The 19,277-nt window shown below is 38.5% G+C and overlaps 1 protein-coding gene across 1 annotated transcript in view; it reads left to right on the top strand.

Moving 5' to 3' along the window:
* The first annotated feature begins 201 nt into the window (after positions 1 to 201).
* SPOPL (speckle type BTB/POZ protein like) overlaps positions 202 to 19,277 on the top strand; it is a 74,064-nt gene continuing 54,988 nt past the window's right edge. The window contains exon 1 of the mRNA XM_028508868.2: positions 202 to 527. The gene's annotated coding sequence lies outside the window, so the exon portion shown is untranslated. The remainder of the gene's footprint in view (positions 528 to 19,277) is intronic.

Genomic DNA, 19,277 nt, shown 5'->3' with positions numbered 1-19,277 from the left:
GCCTCCTCAAAGCGGCTGGGCCAGGAGGAAGCCAGTGCCAAGCGCAGAAGGTGGCAACAACGGCGGCTATCTCTAAAACCCGGCGGCAGATCCGGACTGGCCCGGAAGTGCCCGGCGCAGCTGGGGGGGGTTGAGGAGAAAGAACCTCGCGAGCGGCCGCCGTCGCACCGCAGCGCGCACGCGCCCTCGCGGGCTGGGACTAGGGCTGGAAACGCAACTCGGAAGCCGGAGCACGGACGGGCCCGGGGTGGGGGGGGTGGGGGGGTTTTTCAGGGGCGGGAGCGGCGGAGGTGGCCGCCCCTGGCGGCGGGTTTGTTTATCCCGGGGAAGAAGTTTAGGACCGGGAGATTGGGAAGGAGGGCGGGACGGGGAGGAGGGATGCGGTTCGGCGGAGGCGGCCGCCACAGGGACTCGCCGCCATCACCTCTGTCTCCACGGCAGCCTCGGGCTCCGGTGGCAGTCGTTGCTGTCGCTTCAGCCGGAGAGGAGCCGCCGCGGGACTGCTCGCTACCTTGCCGCACGTCCGGGTAGGCGCCCCTCCCCTTCAGGGTCTCTGCCGCAGCCCTGGCCCCCACCCCGCGGACTCGCCTGCGCTGGAGCGGGGGGTGGGGTGGGGGCATCCCATTGGTCCGGGACCCTGCTTCTGCTCGCGCCTACCTCTTTCTCAGGGCAGGTCTTTTTCCCCAGCCGCTCCGCCCCACCCTTGGTCTCCCCGGACCGCCCTCCCTACGCGAGTCTCCACTTCCCCTGGGGACTCCTATCTCCCAACCCCCCGCCAAACACCCTTTGATTTTCCAGCTGTCGCCTACCAGGACCCCCCAGAGTTTCCTCCACAAGTCTGGCGCCCGTCCCACAACCCCAGTCCTCCTCTATACCCGTACACCTCCACGCCCGCCCATTCACACCTAGTCTGTCCTTCCCACCCTGAGTAGTGCTGTAAGCGAGAAACGCCCCCCCCCCCCCCCCCCCCGCTCATCACTAGCGTCCCCATCCATACGTCCTCATCTCAAACATGTACACTCGACATTGTCACCCCTGTTACCCATTTTAGGTCGAATTCTCGACTCCCCAGTCACACCACTCAGTACCTCCACGCCACACTGGTAATGCCCTCAACCTCCATATCTCCAAGCACAAGTTCTCTCAAATCCACCAAGGTACAACCCTATAGCTCCGGGTTCTCGGTCCAAGCCTTGACTTCTCCCCTTTCTATTCCCTTTTGCTACCCTTTCTCCTAATTCCTCCTCTGCTTGAGTTTACATACACATGAAGGGGATGGTAGGATTTTCTCCCTCTGAGCAGTAGGTCCAGTAAAAATAAGATTCACCTTTTGCTCATCTCAACTTTTGGCTTCTTTCTCTGTGAATAGTGTCATTCAGCCTTACTTTGGAGGTTTCTGATGCTTTGTCTGTATTTGAAGAATCCTGGGCCTAGATTCTTCATTTGTAATACTCATCCTCCCAGCTTTTCCTTAGAGTTGAATCCACTCTTTTTTAACTGGAAACTTAAGTATTTTATATTTAATTCTAAGAGAAATGGGAAGCACTGAAGAATGGTAAACAGCTGAGTAACTTACTTGAATTTTTGTTTTAAAAACATCACTTGGCTGCTCTGTGGAGGACATATTGGAGAGGCAGCTGTTAAAACGGAGACCAGATAGGCAGATGCTACTCAGTATCTGTGGTTAAGGACCTGTTTTGTTTTAGTTTCTAATCTATACTGGTACTTTGGCAATGTGATAAAGTGGATGTTGTACCTTGTCAAGTTGCTATAAAAATTTCTAAATGCTTCCACTTAGTTTCTGTATTTACTGTCTCAGACTAATAATAGTTTGCAGAACAGTATTGGTCCACGCACCACGCTTTTGAGTGGAATTGAGTTTGGCTATTAGAGTAGTTTAGGCAAGAGATGATGGAGTCTTGGTCCAGCATGGCAGTGATAAAGTAGCTGGATTGACAAATATTATTAGAGTAAAATTGGTAGGATTTGATGATGGCTTAGATTTGGGGGTTTGGGGAGAGGAGAAGGCTGGTTTCCAGGGTAAGTGGTTCTTGTGTCTAATATAGGGGATTTTGGGAAAGGATCAGTGTTTTGTTAGTTTCTGGGAAGTGCATGAGTATTTTTTAATGATTTTTTAAAATTTTAATTGTTCAAGTATAGTTTTCTGCCTTTTACCACCATCCCAGCCCACCTCCGCAGACCTCCCCACCACTCCTGTTTCTATCCCCACCACCTTGTTTTTGTCCAGGTGTCCTTTATAAGTATTTCTGCAAACCCTTCCCCTTTTCCCCTGAAATTCCCTCCTCTCTGGCCATTGTCAGTCTGTTCTTAATTTCAGTGTCTTTGGTTATAGTTTGCTTGTTTGTTTGTTTTGTTGATTAGTTTCCTGTTAAAGGTGAGATCATATGGTATTTGTCTCTCATCACCTGGCTTATTTCACTTAGCATAATGCTCTCCAGCTCCATCCATGCTGTTGCCAAGAGTAGGAGTTCCTCCTTTCTTTCTGCTGCATAGAATCCCATTGTGTAAATGTACCACAGTGTTTTGATCCACTCATTTACTGATGGGCATTTGGGTTGCTTCCAGCACTTGGCTATTGTAAATTGTGTTGTTATGAACATTGAGGTGCATAGGTTCTTTTGGATTGGTGTTTCAGGATTCTTAGGGTATAATCCTAGCAGTGGAATTGCTGAGTCAAAAGGCAGATCCATTTTTGTTTTCTTAGAAAATTCCATACTGTTTTCCCTAGTGGTTGTACCAGTCTGCCATCCCACCAACAGTGGAAGGGCGTGAGTATTGAACATAATACAGTTGGGAATAGTCAGTATATGGCTTATCATTGATGTCTTGGTGTGGGAGGTAGGGAGTCAGACTGCTAAGGAGAAAGTACCTATTTTGCCATGTATAACATGAACTTTTGCCCAAATTTTGAAGCGAAAATATGTATAGGTATAATGATCACATACCATGGGTATAATAATCCATATATAATGGGAACAAAAATGTGGGTGCATATTGTACATGGCAAAATACGGGATTTAGAGAGAAAATACAGGGACATAGTATCCACTGTGACTCTTAAATATTTATTTATTTAATCATTTAATACTCACCTGAGGATATGTTCACTGATTCTAGAGAGAAAGTGAGAATGGAGAGAGGGAGAGAGACTCCAGTAGGTGCCCTGACCCGGGATCAACCCTCAAGCTAGTCATGTGCCCTGACTGGGATTGAACCTGCAAACTTTTGGTGTACTGGATGGTGCTCCAAGCAACTGAACCACTAGCCAGGGTTGACTCTTCAATATTTAAACATAATGGAGTAAAGGAGGCTGAGAAGGTGTAACCAGAGGTTGGAGGAAATTTTCCTTGGTGTCAGACTTTTTTAAGACCAAGGCAATAGACTATTTTGAAAAAGGAGGGAGTGGCTAATTAACTACATTGAATGAAGCTGAGAAGTCAATTTAGTTGGGAACTAAAAAGTGCACATTATATTTATCAACATGAAGAAAATTAGTAGTCAGTCTATCTATAAACTATTTGATTATGAATTTTGTTTTAATCTGCCAAAGTAACAGTCCAAATTTAGAATAAATTCATATCTATAGCATCAGCCATATCTTCATTCCTGGGCTGAGACTCATGTTTCTATTTATGATCATCTGGATGTTCTTATATGCATCTCAAACTCCATTTGTACAACTCTCACTTGGGACATAATCAAACAAAATATGTATTTTAAGTACCATTTATTAGACATTGAATACTAGACTTTTAAGGAATGTCATTAGTCCTTAGAGACTAGAGACAATGGACATTTAAATATTGTTAGTATAGTGTGACCAGAGCTGTCATAGTACTTTATTCAGGTTGCTTGGGAAGCACAGAGAAATTGTGCATTAGGGAAGGCTTTCTAAGGAAAATGGCACTTTGGCAGAGTGTTTCCAAAAGACAAACGGAGAGTCGGAGACTGCAATGCAGTGATAGAAAATTTTAAAGAAATTATATTCTAGGTGTTTTAAAAGCATGCAAATGCAAAGAATTGTGGATGTAGCATATGGGTGGTAAGTTAGTATGGTTGGCCATGCCATCAAAACTTTTTTTCTTGAACTTGTGCCTCTTTTCTATTTGTTGTTTTAATTAATATTATCACCACCCATGTCGTCACCAAACATGGAGATGTCTTTTGCATATCTTCAAAAATTAAAGATTTTCTTTGTTGTAGTATTTATTGTCCAAGGTGGTGTATATCTGTGTGTGTATCTTTTTTTTTGGTATCTTCACCCAAGGACATTTTTTCATTGCTTTTAGAGAGAGAGAAAGGAGGGGAGGGAGAGAGACAGAGGGAGAGAAGGAGAGACAGAGACATCAATGTGAGAGAGAATCGTGGATTAATTGCCTTCTATGGGCTCTAACCAGAGATCAAACCCACGATCTTTCTGTCTGTGGGACTATGCTCCAAGCTACTGAGCCACACTGGCCAGGGCAAGGTGGTGTTTTATTTTTACTGGTTAGCTATATATTTTGTATATTACACCTATACTTATAGAATCATTAAGTAACTAATGATTCAGTACCTGTAACTTTTTCTCAAATTTAGAGAGTTGTAATGAAGGCCTTAGTAAGGATTGCTATGAGTTTACTGTTAGCTTCAGGTATATGGTCAATGATGGTACTTTTGGGCTCAGTACAATAATAACAGTCCTGTGATGCCTTAAATGCTGTTTTAGTTAGTTGTCTCAACCTCCCTAGACTTAGACTTATCTTAGAAAACTGTTTATCTGTAGGGATTACTTTCTGAAGAAAACTATAGTTGGCAAAACCTGAATTGGCAAGATCAAAGTTTCACAAAAAATAGTGTGTTAGAAGGGAAAAGGATATTAAAATGAGCTTTAAAAACATAGTAAATAAAAGTTCTAGGAGGCACCTGCTGTAAAATAAAAAGGGATGGGCTATATTAAAACTTGCTTCTGAAATACCTTTTTTTGTTATTGTAGAAACACCTAAAAATGCCTTCCTTAAATTTCATATTAATAAAATTATAACTTAAAATTTATTTTTATTAGTTCTTACTTGCTTTAATGTTTTTTTGCTCTTGCCCTCTCTCTGATTTTTAGTTTATTAAATCTTACTGAATTTCTTTGTATGCTTTTCATATACTACTATGGTTTTTAAAAACAGGCAACCTTTTCCAGAGTAATTATTAGCATTACATTCTGAATAGTGTTGTGAAATAGAACTTTACGTAGGTAAAAGATAGCAGATTAAACTTTTTTTCTGCAAATATTCCATGGATTGTTTATGTAGACAGAACAAAAGCATGGTGGAAATACTTTTTCCACCATATGTGCAGTATGTTATATGTAAGTCATATGTGCAATATGAATGTGCTAATAAAATAGCTACCCCTGCCTCCCAAACTCCTTTGGGGTTTTCATATTTGCCTTCCACCCTTTATTAGATATAGGAATAAAAATTACTGGGAATATCAATTCAAAACCATAAAAGAAGGCTTTTGCAATACCTTCATATTAGTAATGCAAGATCTCAAAGGTTGTAGTGAAACTGAGAAGTAGTGTGATGCTTTTTAAATATTTGAGATTTGTTATCTAAAATAATGTTTTCTGTTTGTGTATGGCTTCTGAAATAAATTTAAGTTTTTTTTCTTGTGTAAAATGCACTTGTACTCCTCTTTTTGTGTGTTATTTCTGCCCCCCAAATAATTGATATTTAAGGTAAACAGTGCAATTGTCTTAAGGCATTTTTTTTTCATTGTAATTTGGATACAATTTCTGGTGTTTTACCATGGGAAATTCCCTTGAAAAGTATAGTTTTCATGCTATCACACAAACACAAAACCAAACACAAAACCAAACACAAAATACTCTTTAATATGTTCATCCTAAAATTGTCAAGGCAAGTATCAACATAGGAAACTATCAAAAATTTAAATAAGTCACATTTCATTAATACATTTTGTTGTTGCAACTCTTAGGGTCAGTTTAAACTTTTATTGACCAGTTATTCAACATGGCAGTTCAGTTTAGTATGTTTCATTTTCTTAGAGAAGCTCAAGTGGGGTATAGGCACATACCAAACAGATTGTCATTTCTGATCATACTGCTGCTTCACTGTTGATTTTTTTTTTTCCTCAGGTATCTTTATTTTCACTGTCGTTTTGTCTCTTTTCCTCACCCGAATCCAAGTCCTTTATAAAAAAATTTTTTCTTCATCAGATTGTTTAATGAAACCTAGATTATTTGAACATGGGCTGGAGAAACAACTTAATCTAGTGCAAAGATATCTTTACATGGAATTTCCTTATAGGTCATTTGGTTTAAAGGGAAGAACTACATTTTTTAATTTAAGGCACTTGTACCAGACAGTACTTAGCTTAGTTACTTTATTTCATTTACCTCTTATTACTAATCTATGAGGAGTAGATAATATCATAAGCTTTGAGTTGTACTTGCCATCAATTACCATATGCACCATTATTTTATGTACCCCAAAGAGAGAGGGCACTGTCAATTACACTTGTAAAATGCTATCATTTTCAGAAATGTTAAAATATGAAAAAATGGGTGTCTTAGAATTAATGAAATGAGGCATTAGTGCTACATCATTTTATGGTTATCACCTGAAGTATTCAAAGTAACTAATGTCCCAACATCAAGTGAAGCCAGAATACGTTTAATTCTGCTTTACTTGTACTTCAGAGTGCACTGGGCAGTATAGCATAGAGGCTATCAATATGTATTGGTCTGCCATCTAAAGCTTTAGCTTTGTTACTTAGGCAAGTTACTGAGCATTTCTGCCTCAGTGTTGTCATCTGTAAAATGGAAATTATTAAATACCTGTCTCAAGAGCTGTTATAAAAATTGAATGATTTACTTTTACACTTAGGATATTGCTTTTCACATAGTTCAGTGTTTTGGTTAAATGTTGGTTAATGAAAAACAGTAATGCTAATTGTGACCTAAGATATATCAGCAGATGATGTGCTTAAAAGGAAGGGGGAAAGGTTCTTATCAAATAATTCATTGATATTGTACACAAAATGAAGATGGAAGTATTATTGATTTGTCTTTGAAAACTAATGTAAGATTGTAGTCTTGACAGTTTTGATATCTAAATTCCATTTTATTTCCATAAAAATAATACTTATAAAAGGTTCAGCTGAAATGTACTTTTCTTTCATCTCTGTTATGACACATATAGTCAGAATATTGATGTGCTATGATGGATGTCTTAAAAAATAACCTGTAATATACTTATAATTTCTGTCAGTCTCATGAGGGATTTATTCAGGAGTGTGTGTGTGTTTTTAAATATTTTATTTATTTATTTTTAGAGAGATAGGGAAGGGAAGGAGAAAGAGGGAGTGAAACATCAATGTATGGTTGCCTCTAGCACACCCCATACTGGGGACATGGCCTGCAACCCAGGCATGTGCCCTGACTGGGAATCAAACTGGCGATACTTTGGTTCGCAGGCCTGCACTCAATCCACTAAACTACACCAGCCAGGGCTATTCAGGAGTGTTTTAATTTTAGTTAAAACATTTCACTTCTGCTTTGTGAAACATATGTGAAAAAAGTAACACCAAGGCAGTTTATTTTAATGGTTTTATATGTATATGATTTTTGCTTTGTCTTGAGATTTAAAACTCTTCTTATACACCCTGATAAGAAAAATAGGTTATGACCTTACTTTGAGCTTTTCCTCATGCCCACTTTTGCCTTGTTTTCATCTCATTCTTTTTCTGTTTCGAGCTCACATCATTCATTTACTCCACAAATAGTTATTGATTATTAAATGCCAGGTTTTGTGTTTACAGTGATGATTGGGAAATAGCCTTTGACCTGGATGACTTATATTTGGGGTTTATTAATCCTCTCTAGTCATTGAGTGCTTAGGCATAGTGCTAAAATCTTTATATATACACTCTTTTTTTTAATCCTCATAATGACCCTGCTATAGTAGGTTATTACTTTTCAAATGTTTCTACTAAATAAATGGCTGTAAAAGGTGATCTCTTGACTGATGGAGGGGATATAAAGATCGATTGTGATCAAGGTAGTATGGTGGTGGAAGTAGAGAACTTTAGTTTCCCCAAAAGGGATTTAATTCTTACATTCTATTACCTTAATCCAGTATTATTTGTTTTAATATAAAAAGGTTTTAAATTAGCATGAAGGAAGATTTGAAAAAGTGTTCTGTCCCAAATTTAGGATGATGGGAACATAGCTCTGGGAACAGGATTTTTATTGAGAATATCTAGGCATCAGGGTTGCTTATTTATTTATTAAATATTTATTTGCTTTTTTTAATTTTAAGTAAACTTTTACTGACATAAAACGTACATTCAGAGGTATGCACATAGCATCATACAGCATGTACACCCTTGTATCTGGCTTCTTACTGTATCATTTTATGCTACCTCTTCATGTAGTGTGTAGCAGTAGCTTACTCATTTTTGTTGTTCTATAGTGTTCTCTTCTGTTGTATGACTATATATACCATAATTTATCCATTCTACTCTTGATGAACATCTAGGTCATTTCCAGTTTTGAGCCACAGAGAATGGGGTCCCTAGAGAATATTCTTGTGTATCTTTTGGTGCCCATGTATATATTTCTGTAGGATATGTATCCTGTAGTGGAATTGATCAATCAGAATCTGTTTATGTTTAGTTTTGCTTTTTAAAAAATATATTTTATTGATTATGATATTACAGTTGTCTCATTTTTTTTCTCTTCTTTAATCTCCTCTACCCTGAACCCTACCTCCCACTAGCCTCCTGCCCTCCCCCCCCCCACCCGCCCCTTAGTTCATGTCCATGGGTCATACATACAAGTTCTTTGGCTTCTCCATTTTCTATACTATTCTTAACCTCCCTCTGTCGATTTTGTGCCTACCATTTATGCTTCATATTCCCTGTACTTTTCCCCCCATTCTCCCACTCCACCTTCCCACTGATAACCTTCCTTATGATCCCCATTTCTGTGAATCTGTTTCTGTTCTAGTTGTTTCCTTGGTTTGTTTTTGTTTTTGTTTCAGGTTCAGCTGTTGATAGTTATGAATTGTCATTTTACTGTTCAAATTTTTAATCATCTTTTTCTTAGATAAGTCCTTTTAACACTCTTTTCTTTTGCTGCTCTTAAGATCTCTCCTTTAATCTTGGGTAATATGATTATGATGTGAGTTGTTGTGTGCTTCCTTGGGTCCAACTTCTTCAGGACTCTGAGCTCCTTGGACTTCCTCCAAATCTATTTCCTTTGCCAGATTAGAGAAGTTCTCCTTCATTATTTGTTCAAATAAGTTTTCAATTTCTTTCTCTTCCTCTTCTTCTGGCACCCCTATAGTTTGGATGTTGGAATGTTTGAAGTTGTCCTGCAGGTTCCTCAGCCTCTCCTTATTTTTTTGAATTCTTGTTTCTTCATTCTGTTCTGGTTGAATGTTTATTTCTTCCTTCTGCTCTAAACCGTTAATTTGAGTCCCGGTTTCCTTCCTGACACTGTTGGTTCCCTATCTGTTTTTCTTAATTTCACTTTGCAGAGCCTTCACCACTTCTGTTTTATGACTATACTCAACCATTTCTGTGAGCATCCTGATTATTAGTGTTTTGAACTCTGCATCACATAGGTTGGCTATCTTTTCTTTATTTAGTTGTATTTTTGGAGTTTTGATCTGTTCTTTCATTTGGGGCATATTTCTTTGTCTTTGTGCCCCTGTTACATTGTGAGGGGTGGAGCCCCTTAGGTATTCACCAAGGCAGGGCAACCCACTTTGCTGTGTTTGGTGCTGTATGTGGGGGAGTGGTCTGAGAGAGAACAGTGCTGCTTGCTGGGCTCTGGGCTGGCGTTCAGTCACTTCCCCTAGTACCCACAAGCAAATTGGGCCCTTCTGGTGTTGATTCCTGGATGGGAGGGTTTGTGTACATTCTAGGACCCTGTGGGTCTCTCCAACATACTCCTGTGAGGGTGAGGGTTTCTTCCACTGCCACAACCCCCACAGAATTGTATAGCCAGAGGTTTTGAGGTTTTGATACTTTATTTCCCTGCTATGCAGCCCTGGGTTGTGCAGTCTGTCTTGCTCCCTAGTTGTTTCTTTGGGTTTATCAGTGCAAATGTGGGACCTCCCGGTCCACCAGCCACTACCTTACCACGTGTCCTCTCTGCCCCGGCTTTTGTTTCCACCCCTCCTACCAGTCTGAATGATTAACTCCTTGGTTGTCTACTTCTATACAGTTTTGATTTTCTGGCAGTTCTGGTAATTTTTGGTTTTTAAATTTGTCCTCCTTTTGGTTGTGCAAGGAGGCAAAGTGTATCTGCCTACCTATGCCTCCATCTTGGCTGGGAGGCCTTACTTTTTATTTTTTAAAGACTTTATTCAGTTGCCTCTCGCACCTCCCCAGCTAGGGACCTGGCCCCTCACCCAGACATGTGCCCTGACTGGGTATTGAACTGGTGACCTTTTGGCTTGCAGGCTGGCATTCAGTCAACTGAACCATACCAGCCAGGGCTATGTTTATATATTACTCAGTGCTTTCCAGAGTGGTTGTACTAATTTATACAGTCTCATCAGTAGTGGATGAAAGTTCCATTTGTTCCAACTGCTCTGCAGCATTGGGTTGATACTGTTTTATTTATTTAGGCATCATGGTGAGTATAAAGAGGTATTGAATTGTAGATAGGCTAGTTTTTCAAAATAAAAAGAATTCCTTTTCCTATTCATATCCTCATATTCCTCCCATGTGCTCACCAAGGGAAAATAATGGAGACATGTTTATTTTCACAAACTCCATTCAGATAATTCTGGTTGCCTTTCTGACAAATGGTTCATTTCTGCCTATTGCTAAACATGGAAAGGTTTTAAGATTTTGCAAGCTGGGGACAAGATTTATAGGCTCTTTTATTGAATGATTTGCAACATTGACCCAAAGCTTTAATTATACAATGCTGAAATGCACTTGATTTTACTTGACTGTCCACCCAGATTATAGGTCACTCATTATTTGGTGAGGTTTTGTTACACCCTTAAATAAGGGAAATACTGTAAACACAGCAGAGCTTATTCAGTTTTCAGAACTTGAAAGTAAAATTGAGAAAATTTTACCATATGCCCACAGCATGCAGTGTGTTTTTACATTTAATTTCTTGTTACTTATGGATTTTTTCCTTGTGTCACAGAGGCAGTGTTATTAATATGTGTTTTGCATATCAATTGTGGTGAAAACCAAGAATGCAAAACATATTTCTGCCTGTGAATTCTTTTCAGTGTTAGGATTATGGTTAGTGTGTTGTTATTTCTCAATGAATGTAGATTGTTAGAATCATATGTAGGGAATCACCATTCGTGTACATTTTTGGCATCACAGTTAGTTGATTTTAGTTAAAACACATATAGAGTTGTAGCTACAGAGAAGCACATAGTTTTTTCCCTTTTCAACATTTTTATATGACTTTATTTCTTATTGCTGCAAGTACTTTTTCAAGGTAGTACAGCTGTTTGATAACTGCTTGTGCTCTGCATATTCATATGCATTACTGATTATTGTTAGTCATAAGAATCTTGGAATTATTAACTGATCATCTGAGGACCTGAGTTGGCATTCATGTCCTTAAAGGTTTCCTGTGAGGTACAAGAACAACTCAGTTTATCTTACAAAGCATTTCCTTACAAGAGAGGTAGGGCTGGTAGTTAGATGGCAATAGCTTCCTTTTAAGTCTAGTTTGATTATGTGTTATTTTATTTCATAAAAGACTGGCTTAAAATCCAGGATCTCCTCATACATTGCTCTTCCTGGGTGATTTTGCTTCATTTTTTTCTTTTTCTCTTCTAATTTCTTTGTCTTTATTTCTTTCATTTTTTTTCTGTAAATTACACAGCTATGTGACAAGATTTTTTCTTTAAGGAAAATTAAGCCATTTTAATGGTAATGGACATGCAGGGTGTAATGATACTGACATACAGATCCTTATTGCTGTTTACCCTAAGGCATGTGACTTTGTCAATTTTTTCCCCTAGATTTTATAATGTAGAGGTCCAAAAACCTTTTTCAAGGTTAATGATTTATCATGCTTTTGCCTAGGTTAGTAATAGTCTTTATGTCTTTTTTTTCCCCAGCATCCTTTTCTCAGACTTAGCATTTGTAATAAATATTTTTAATAAAACATTAATATTAACAGTTATATTAAAATGAATCTGAGTAGGTTTGGTAGATTTTTACTTCCAGCTGCTGCCACGGTCTAGTCTATTGATAGGTGAGATGCATGTGCAGTAATGACTTCTATCTTTAACAAGTGATAAAATCTGAAAGGAATCTACTAAGTATACCTCTCCCTAACCCTTCTCAGATTCAGTGTGACCAACACCTTCCTCAGTATTGGGGTGGGGATCTCTAGGTTTGGAAGTGGACTAGGACACAAATGACTAGGGACAGCTAACTCCTTTTCATCTCAAGTGATGGTGAGAGATAGATTTGATGCCACTGCTCTTGTTTGTACCACTTTGGTCCCAGCCTGTTGTTTAATGTTTATGCTGCAGCTTGCACAATTCATGACATCACAAGGATAGCAGTAGGTAGTGTCATTGGGAAATTAGAGGTTATGTGAACTGAAATAGTGGTAGAGTAGTTCTGTTATAGAATGTGTAGAGCAGCATTGTTTAATAAAGCTTTGTGCGTTGATGGAAATGTTTTAAAATCTCCATTTTCCATTATGGTAGCCGTAAAGTACTTGTGTTTATTTAACACTTAAAATGAGTTCAGTATAACTGAGGAACTGAATTTCTAATTTAATTTATTTCATTATTTGGTAAGACTTTTATTTTGCAACAGACCCTTTGACAACAATTAGTGAAAAAACAGAAGACTGTAACTAATGAAAATAATACTTAAAAAGTTGCTTTTTTGCTTTTTAAAGATTTTCTATGCCATTGCTCAGCAATGAAAATAAAGGAGCAGACATTGGGTAGCTATATTGAAGAAGAGTGGAGAGTTCACAGAATGGTTGTGGTTTAAGAAAAAAAGGACAAATGTTAAGCATGCTTGCTAGAGAGTCTTTGAAATGATGCATTTTGGATTTTGGGTTTGATATGAAAGTGAAGCCGTAATGGGGATAATGACTTGAGAATGGGAAAGACTCAATGAAGTGTTGGTTATAAGAGATATTTGGGATTAAATTGATGACATTAAATTGAGGAATAGAGCCCTGGCTGGCATAGCTCAGTGGATTGAGTGCGGGCTGTGAATCAAAGCATCGCAGGTTCAATTCTCAGTCAGGGTACATGCCTGGGTTGCAGGGTAGGTCCCCAGTGGGGGCCATGTGAGAGGCAACCATACATTGATTCTCTCTCTCTCTTTCTCCCTCCCTTCCCCTCTGTAAAAATAAATAAATAAAATCTTTTTTAAAAAATGAGGAATAGGTTCTGTTGTAAGAATGATATACTGAGCTTTATTTTCATAGTTGATTAAGCTGTTTTAAGCAGTAAGTTCCAAGTCAGAATATTTTGGAAAAGATCACTAAAATGTTAAGTGGATGAGATCATTTAGAAAGGTCAAGGAACTTTGCTGGTAGGTCAGAAGTCCATAGGAGTGAAATTATGCAAGGTAATAATGGTAGGACTGGTGAAGAAAACAATGGAGACAAGCTTTCAGGTCCTCCATAAGGGAGCCTAACTGGAAGAGAGGATAGATGAAGGCAAAGGAGAAGACATTAAGAAAGTGTAATATTGGACTCATGCAATTGCCAAATGGTTTTAGAAGACCAGAAAAGTGGTCTGGAAGAACAGTGTGGAGTTGGAAGAACTCTACTTCCAACTCCTTTTTCTAGGTCCTTCACAGTTGTAAGAAAAGGATATTATTTTAGTAATTCTACTTACCTGCTTTGGTAAGGTGTTTGCTGCTTTGAGCTTATCTTTGTTTGTCTAGTGCCCAGTATTTAGGTACCTAATAAGTGTTTGTTAAGTAAATGCTAGATGAATGTGAAATTGTTCCAGTGTACTGGAATTCTAGAACAAGGAATTGCTTACACACTTTAAAAAAGTGATTTGAAAATTAGTAAAAGAAACTGTTATTTTAACACAATTATATTTTCAAAGTACGGATTTATTTACCCCAATTTTAACTAGACATGTTTGTATCTCAAAGTGTAATATAGGAAATGAGTTATATAACTTTTAGTAGATGGTAGTTTTGTAATGGGTGATTAAGGGTAGCTGGGATATTTGGTGGACTGATCTTGATTTTTAGAGGTGGAGAAGAGGATATTGCAAAATTAATGCAATATCCTCTTGTCAGCTGGTTATTTTATTGTTTCCTTGTATTGGCACATTAGGCTCTTAAGGAAGGAATTGTAGTAGATTGACTTTGGGCAAGATAGATAAAAAGTTTTTAGTAATTTAAGGTAAGAACTTTTAGCAATCAGTAAATGAGCAGAAGGAAAAGAATAAAAGCAAAAGACTTGATTTTGTTTTAAAAAAAAGAGAGAGAGAGAGAAGCTCTGTGGGCAAAAGTTTTAAACAGATATTTAGCCATGTTTTTCTAAAACAAAAGAGGTTGGCAAAAGGAGAGGGAGAATATATAACTTTTATTTTGGGTGAATGTTTTAGGACTCAGGTGATTTTGAAAAATGCCTGGGGTTAATATTATGGATCCAGAATTGGCAAGTAACTGTATAGATGCCACCATAAGTATATTACAGAACTTCTTTCACACTCGCTATAATCTTTTTTTAATACAAGTGAAAATTTATTTAGAAAGTCACAAAGGTAGAATACATGAACCAGCTGGTCTGTGTGGGCTGAGGAAACAAGTTACAGAGGCAAAATAAGGACCCTTGGATAAGAGAAAGACACAAGAAAGAGAGAGAGAGAGCTTGCGTACACGCCTGTGCAAGCATGCCTCACTATAATTTTTTTGAGTGAAGAATATTCCTTTTCTGAGGATGAGAAAGTTAAGGGCCAGAAAATGAAAATAACTTGTTTAAGGGTTATAAAACAACAATAACAAAAAATTAAATTTGCATTGTTTTATACACAGATGTTATATTTCAATAGTTTTAACAGATGTATCACCTGTGTAATAACAGCATATCAAGATATACATCATTTCCATTACCCCAGACAGTTCCCTTGAAGGCTACACAACTCCTGAGAGACATTTTGCACATCAGTCTGTCTTTTTCCAAATACACCTCCACATTATGTACATTCAAAGGGAGATGGGATCTGTTAGAGTAGGGGGTGTCAAACTCATTTTCACTTGGAGCCACATCAGTCTCACTGTTGCGTTCAAAGGGCCAAATGTAATTTTAGGACTATATAAATGTATCTATTTCTTAACAGTTAAGTGAGAGCTTGGCGCTGCCGCTGGGTAGCAACTAAGTGCTGGGCCAGATAAAACAAGGTGGAGGGCTGGGTTCAGCCCTTGGGTTTTGTGTTTGCCACCTATGTGTTAGAGAGAAGTAGTGTAAGAGCAACAAAGTTAGTAGCTGATGTGTAATAGCTAATGGAAAACCAAGTGGTAAAGAAACCTCAAGAAACATATTTGGGCAAATTTAACTCTGCTCTCCTTCATAGTTCATGAGATTATTACTGTTTTGTAAACTAGGTCTATCTTTGAGTTTTATATTAATACATATATATTATGAGTACTATCTCTGCACCAGACACTGTACTATCTTTCATTCATTCCCATTTAATACATCAGTCATTTCAGATGATTATCATTTATTATTCCCATTTTACAAATAAGAAAACTGAGCCCCAAAGAACTCACATAGCTTCGGAATTTGAATGTAAGTCTAATATTAGAAACCAAATTCTTTTTTAAATATATTTTATTATGCTATTACATGCAGTTGTCCCATTTTTTCTCCCCTTTATTTTATTCCTCTCTACCCTGTACCACCGCCCCCCCCCCCCCCCCAGCATTCCCCTGTCTTAGTTCATGTCCATGGGTCATACTTATAAGTTCTTTGGCTTCTCCATTTCCTGTACTATTCTTAACCTCCCCTTGTCTATTTTGTACCTACCATTTATGCCTCTTATTTCCTCTACTTCCCCCCCCACTCTCCCCTTCCTCCTCCCCACTGGTAACCCTCCATGTGATCTCTGTTTCTGTAAAGCTGTTCCTGTTCTAGTTGTTTCCTGGGTTTGTTTTTGTTTTTGTTTTTTTTTAGGTTTGGTTGTTGATAATTGTGAGTTTGTTGTTATTTTACTGTTCATAGTTTTGATCATCTTTTTCTGAGGTAAGTCCTTTTAACATTTCATATAATAAGGACTTGGTGATGATGAACTCCTTTAACTTGACCTTATCTGCCCTTCCATTCTAAATGCTAACTTTGCTGGATAGAGTAATCTTGGATGTAGGTCCTTGCCTTTTGTGACTTCAAATACTTCCTTCCAGCCCCTTCTTGCCTGCAAGGTTTCTTTTGAGAAATCAGCTGATAATGTTATGGGAACTCCTTTGTAGGTAACTGTCCCTTTTTCTCTTGCTGCTTTTAAGATCTCTCCTTTAATCTTGGGTAATATGATTATGATGTGAGTTGGTGTGTGATTCCTTGGGTCCAACTTCTTTGGGACTCTCTGAGCTTCCTGGAATTCCTCGAAGTCTATTTCCTTTGCCAGATTAGAGAGGTTCTCCTTCATTATTTATTCAAATAGGTTTACCATTTCTTGCTCTTCGTCTTTTCCTTCTGGCACTGCTAAGATTTGGATGTTGGAACATTTAAAGTTTTCCTTCAGGTTCCTAAGCCTCTCCTCATTTTTTTGAATTTTTGTTTCTTCATTCTGTTCTGGTTGAATGTTTGTTTCTTCCTTCTGCTCTAAACTGTTAATTTGAGTCCCGGTTTCCTTCCTGACACTGTTGGTTCTCTGTACATTTTTCTTTATTTCACTTTTTATAGCCTTCATTTTTTCTTGTTTTGTAACTATACTCAACCATTTCTGTGAGCATCCTGATTATCAGTGTTTTGAACTCTGCCTTAGATAGATTGGCTATCTTTTCTTTGTTTGGTTGTATTTTTAGAGTTTTTATCGGTTCTTTCATTTGGGACATACTTATTTGTCTTGGTGCATCTGTTAAATTATAATGAGCAGAACCTTAGGTATATGCCAAGGCAGGGTATCCCACTTGGCTGTGTTTGGCACTGAGAGGGAACAATGCCACTTGGCTTGGTTCTCATCCCACTTTCAGTCACTTCCCTTGGTACCCACAAGCAAATTGGGCCCTTTTGGTGCTGATTCCTTGAATGGGTGGTTTTGTATACTGTCTAGGATCCTGTGTATTTTTTTGTCCAGTGAACTGTCCTGTGAGGCTGGGAGTTTCTGCTGCTGCCCCACAGGTATTTTCAGTCAGAAGTTTTGAGGCTTTATTTTCCTGCACTGGAACCCTGGGTTGCATTGTGTGTCTTGTTCCCCATGCAACCTAGGGCTCCATCCACTGCAGGGAAATAAAGTTGTTTATCTGCACACGAATATTGTACTGCCCAGTCTGCCGGCTGCCATCTCACCTACCCCGGTCCTTTAGCTGCCACCTTGCCTTGAGTCCTGTCCACCTTAAGCTGCCTGTGTTTGCCCCCCCTGCTGGTCTGGATGAATGTTTCTTCTTTAATGCCTTGGTTGTGGGACTTCCATGCAGTTTGATTTTCTGGCAGTCCTGGTTATTTCTTGTTTTTAAATTTGTTGTGCTCCTTTTGGTTGTGTGAGGAGGCAAAGTGTATATACCTATGCCTCCATCTTGTGCAGAAACCCTATGGAAACCAAATTCTTAATCTGATGGTGTTCCCTGGATTATTCTGTAATACTAAAATATATTTGGTACTTAGATTATTAGAAGGCAAAATACATTTACTATCTAGTAAATATGTAATATTTTTCCAGTTGTTGACTTCACATCCAGTCAATGTGTCTGCGCATTATCTGCCAAGTTCTACACTAAGCAGTGGTCACATAGAGATGAAAATACAGTAATTTCAAGGAGTTCAGCATATTTGATGAATTGGAAAAATACTAGTAGGTTTTTTGACATTCAATATTATTTTATATTAGTTCAGATATACAGCATAATGATTAGACAGTTACATAATTGACAAAATGATCCCTTCAATAATTCAGGTACCCATCTGGCAACTTACATATTTACTACAGTGTTATTGATTATACACCTTATGCTGAATTTTACATCCCTGTAACTATTCTGTAACTACCAATTTGTACTGCTTTTTTTTCAATTTTATTTGTTTTTAGAAAGAGGGGAAGGGAGAGAGAGAAAAAGGGAGAGAAACTTCAATGTGTGGTTGCCTCTCAAGCACCCCCTACTGGGGACCTGGCCCGCAACCCTGGCATGTGCCCTGACTGGGAATTGAACCGGTGACCCTTTAGTTTGCAGTCCAGCACTTAATCCACTGAGCCATACTGGCCAGGGCCCAATTTGTGCTTCATAATCCTTTCATTTTTTCCCACTCATCTCCCCAACCCCTCTCCCCTCTGGCAGCCATCAGTTTTCTGTATCTATGAGTCTGTTTCTATTTTATTTGTTTTGTTCTTTAGCTTCCACATATAAGTGAAAACATATGGCATTATTTGACTTACTTCACTTAGCACAATAACTTTTAGGTCCATCCACATTGTCTCATGTTGCAAGTTTTTTTCTTTTTATCCTCACCCAAGGACGTATTTATTGATCTTTGAGAGAGGGGAAGGGAGGGAAAGAGAGAGAGGGGGAAGTATCAATGCAAGAGAGAAACATCGATTGGTTGCCCATCAACCAAGGGACCAAGCCTGCAACCTACACATGTGCTCTGACTGGAGTTGAACCCACAACCTTTCAGTTTACAGGATGATGCTCCAACCAACTGAGTCACACAGCCAGGGTGAAATTATGTTACTTTTTTTAAAGCTGAGTAATTCCATTGTGTATATGTATCACAACTTTTTTATCCATTCGTCTATTGATGGGCACTTGGGTTGCTTCCATACCTTTGCTATTGTAAATAACACTGGATTGAACATGGGGGTACATATATTTTTTTGAATTAGTGCTTTGGGTTTTTTCAACTATATACCCAGGAGTGGAATCGTTGGGTTATAAACCAGTTCTATTTTTAATTTTTTGAGGAAACTTCATACTGCTTGTCATAGAGGCTGTACTAGTTTGCATTTCCACCAGCAGTTTGTGAAGGTTTTGTTTTCTCCAGAAAAATAACAGTATTTTCAGTTAAATCCTGAAAATCAATTTATTACACCCTGCCAGTGGTCTTTTTTTTTTCC

Source organism: Phyllostomus discolor, chromosome 4, assembly GCF_004126475.2.
Source record: "Phyllostomus discolor isolate MPI-MPIP mPhyDis1 chromosome 4, mPhyDis1.pri.v3, whole genome shotgun sequence".
NCBI classification, from domain to species: Eukaryota; Metazoa; Chordata; class Mammalia; order Chiroptera; family Phyllostomidae; genus Phyllostomus; species Phyllostomus discolor.
The sequence above is the reverse complement of the archived record's forward strand: the minus strand, read 5'-3'. Positions and strand labels throughout refer to the sequence as shown.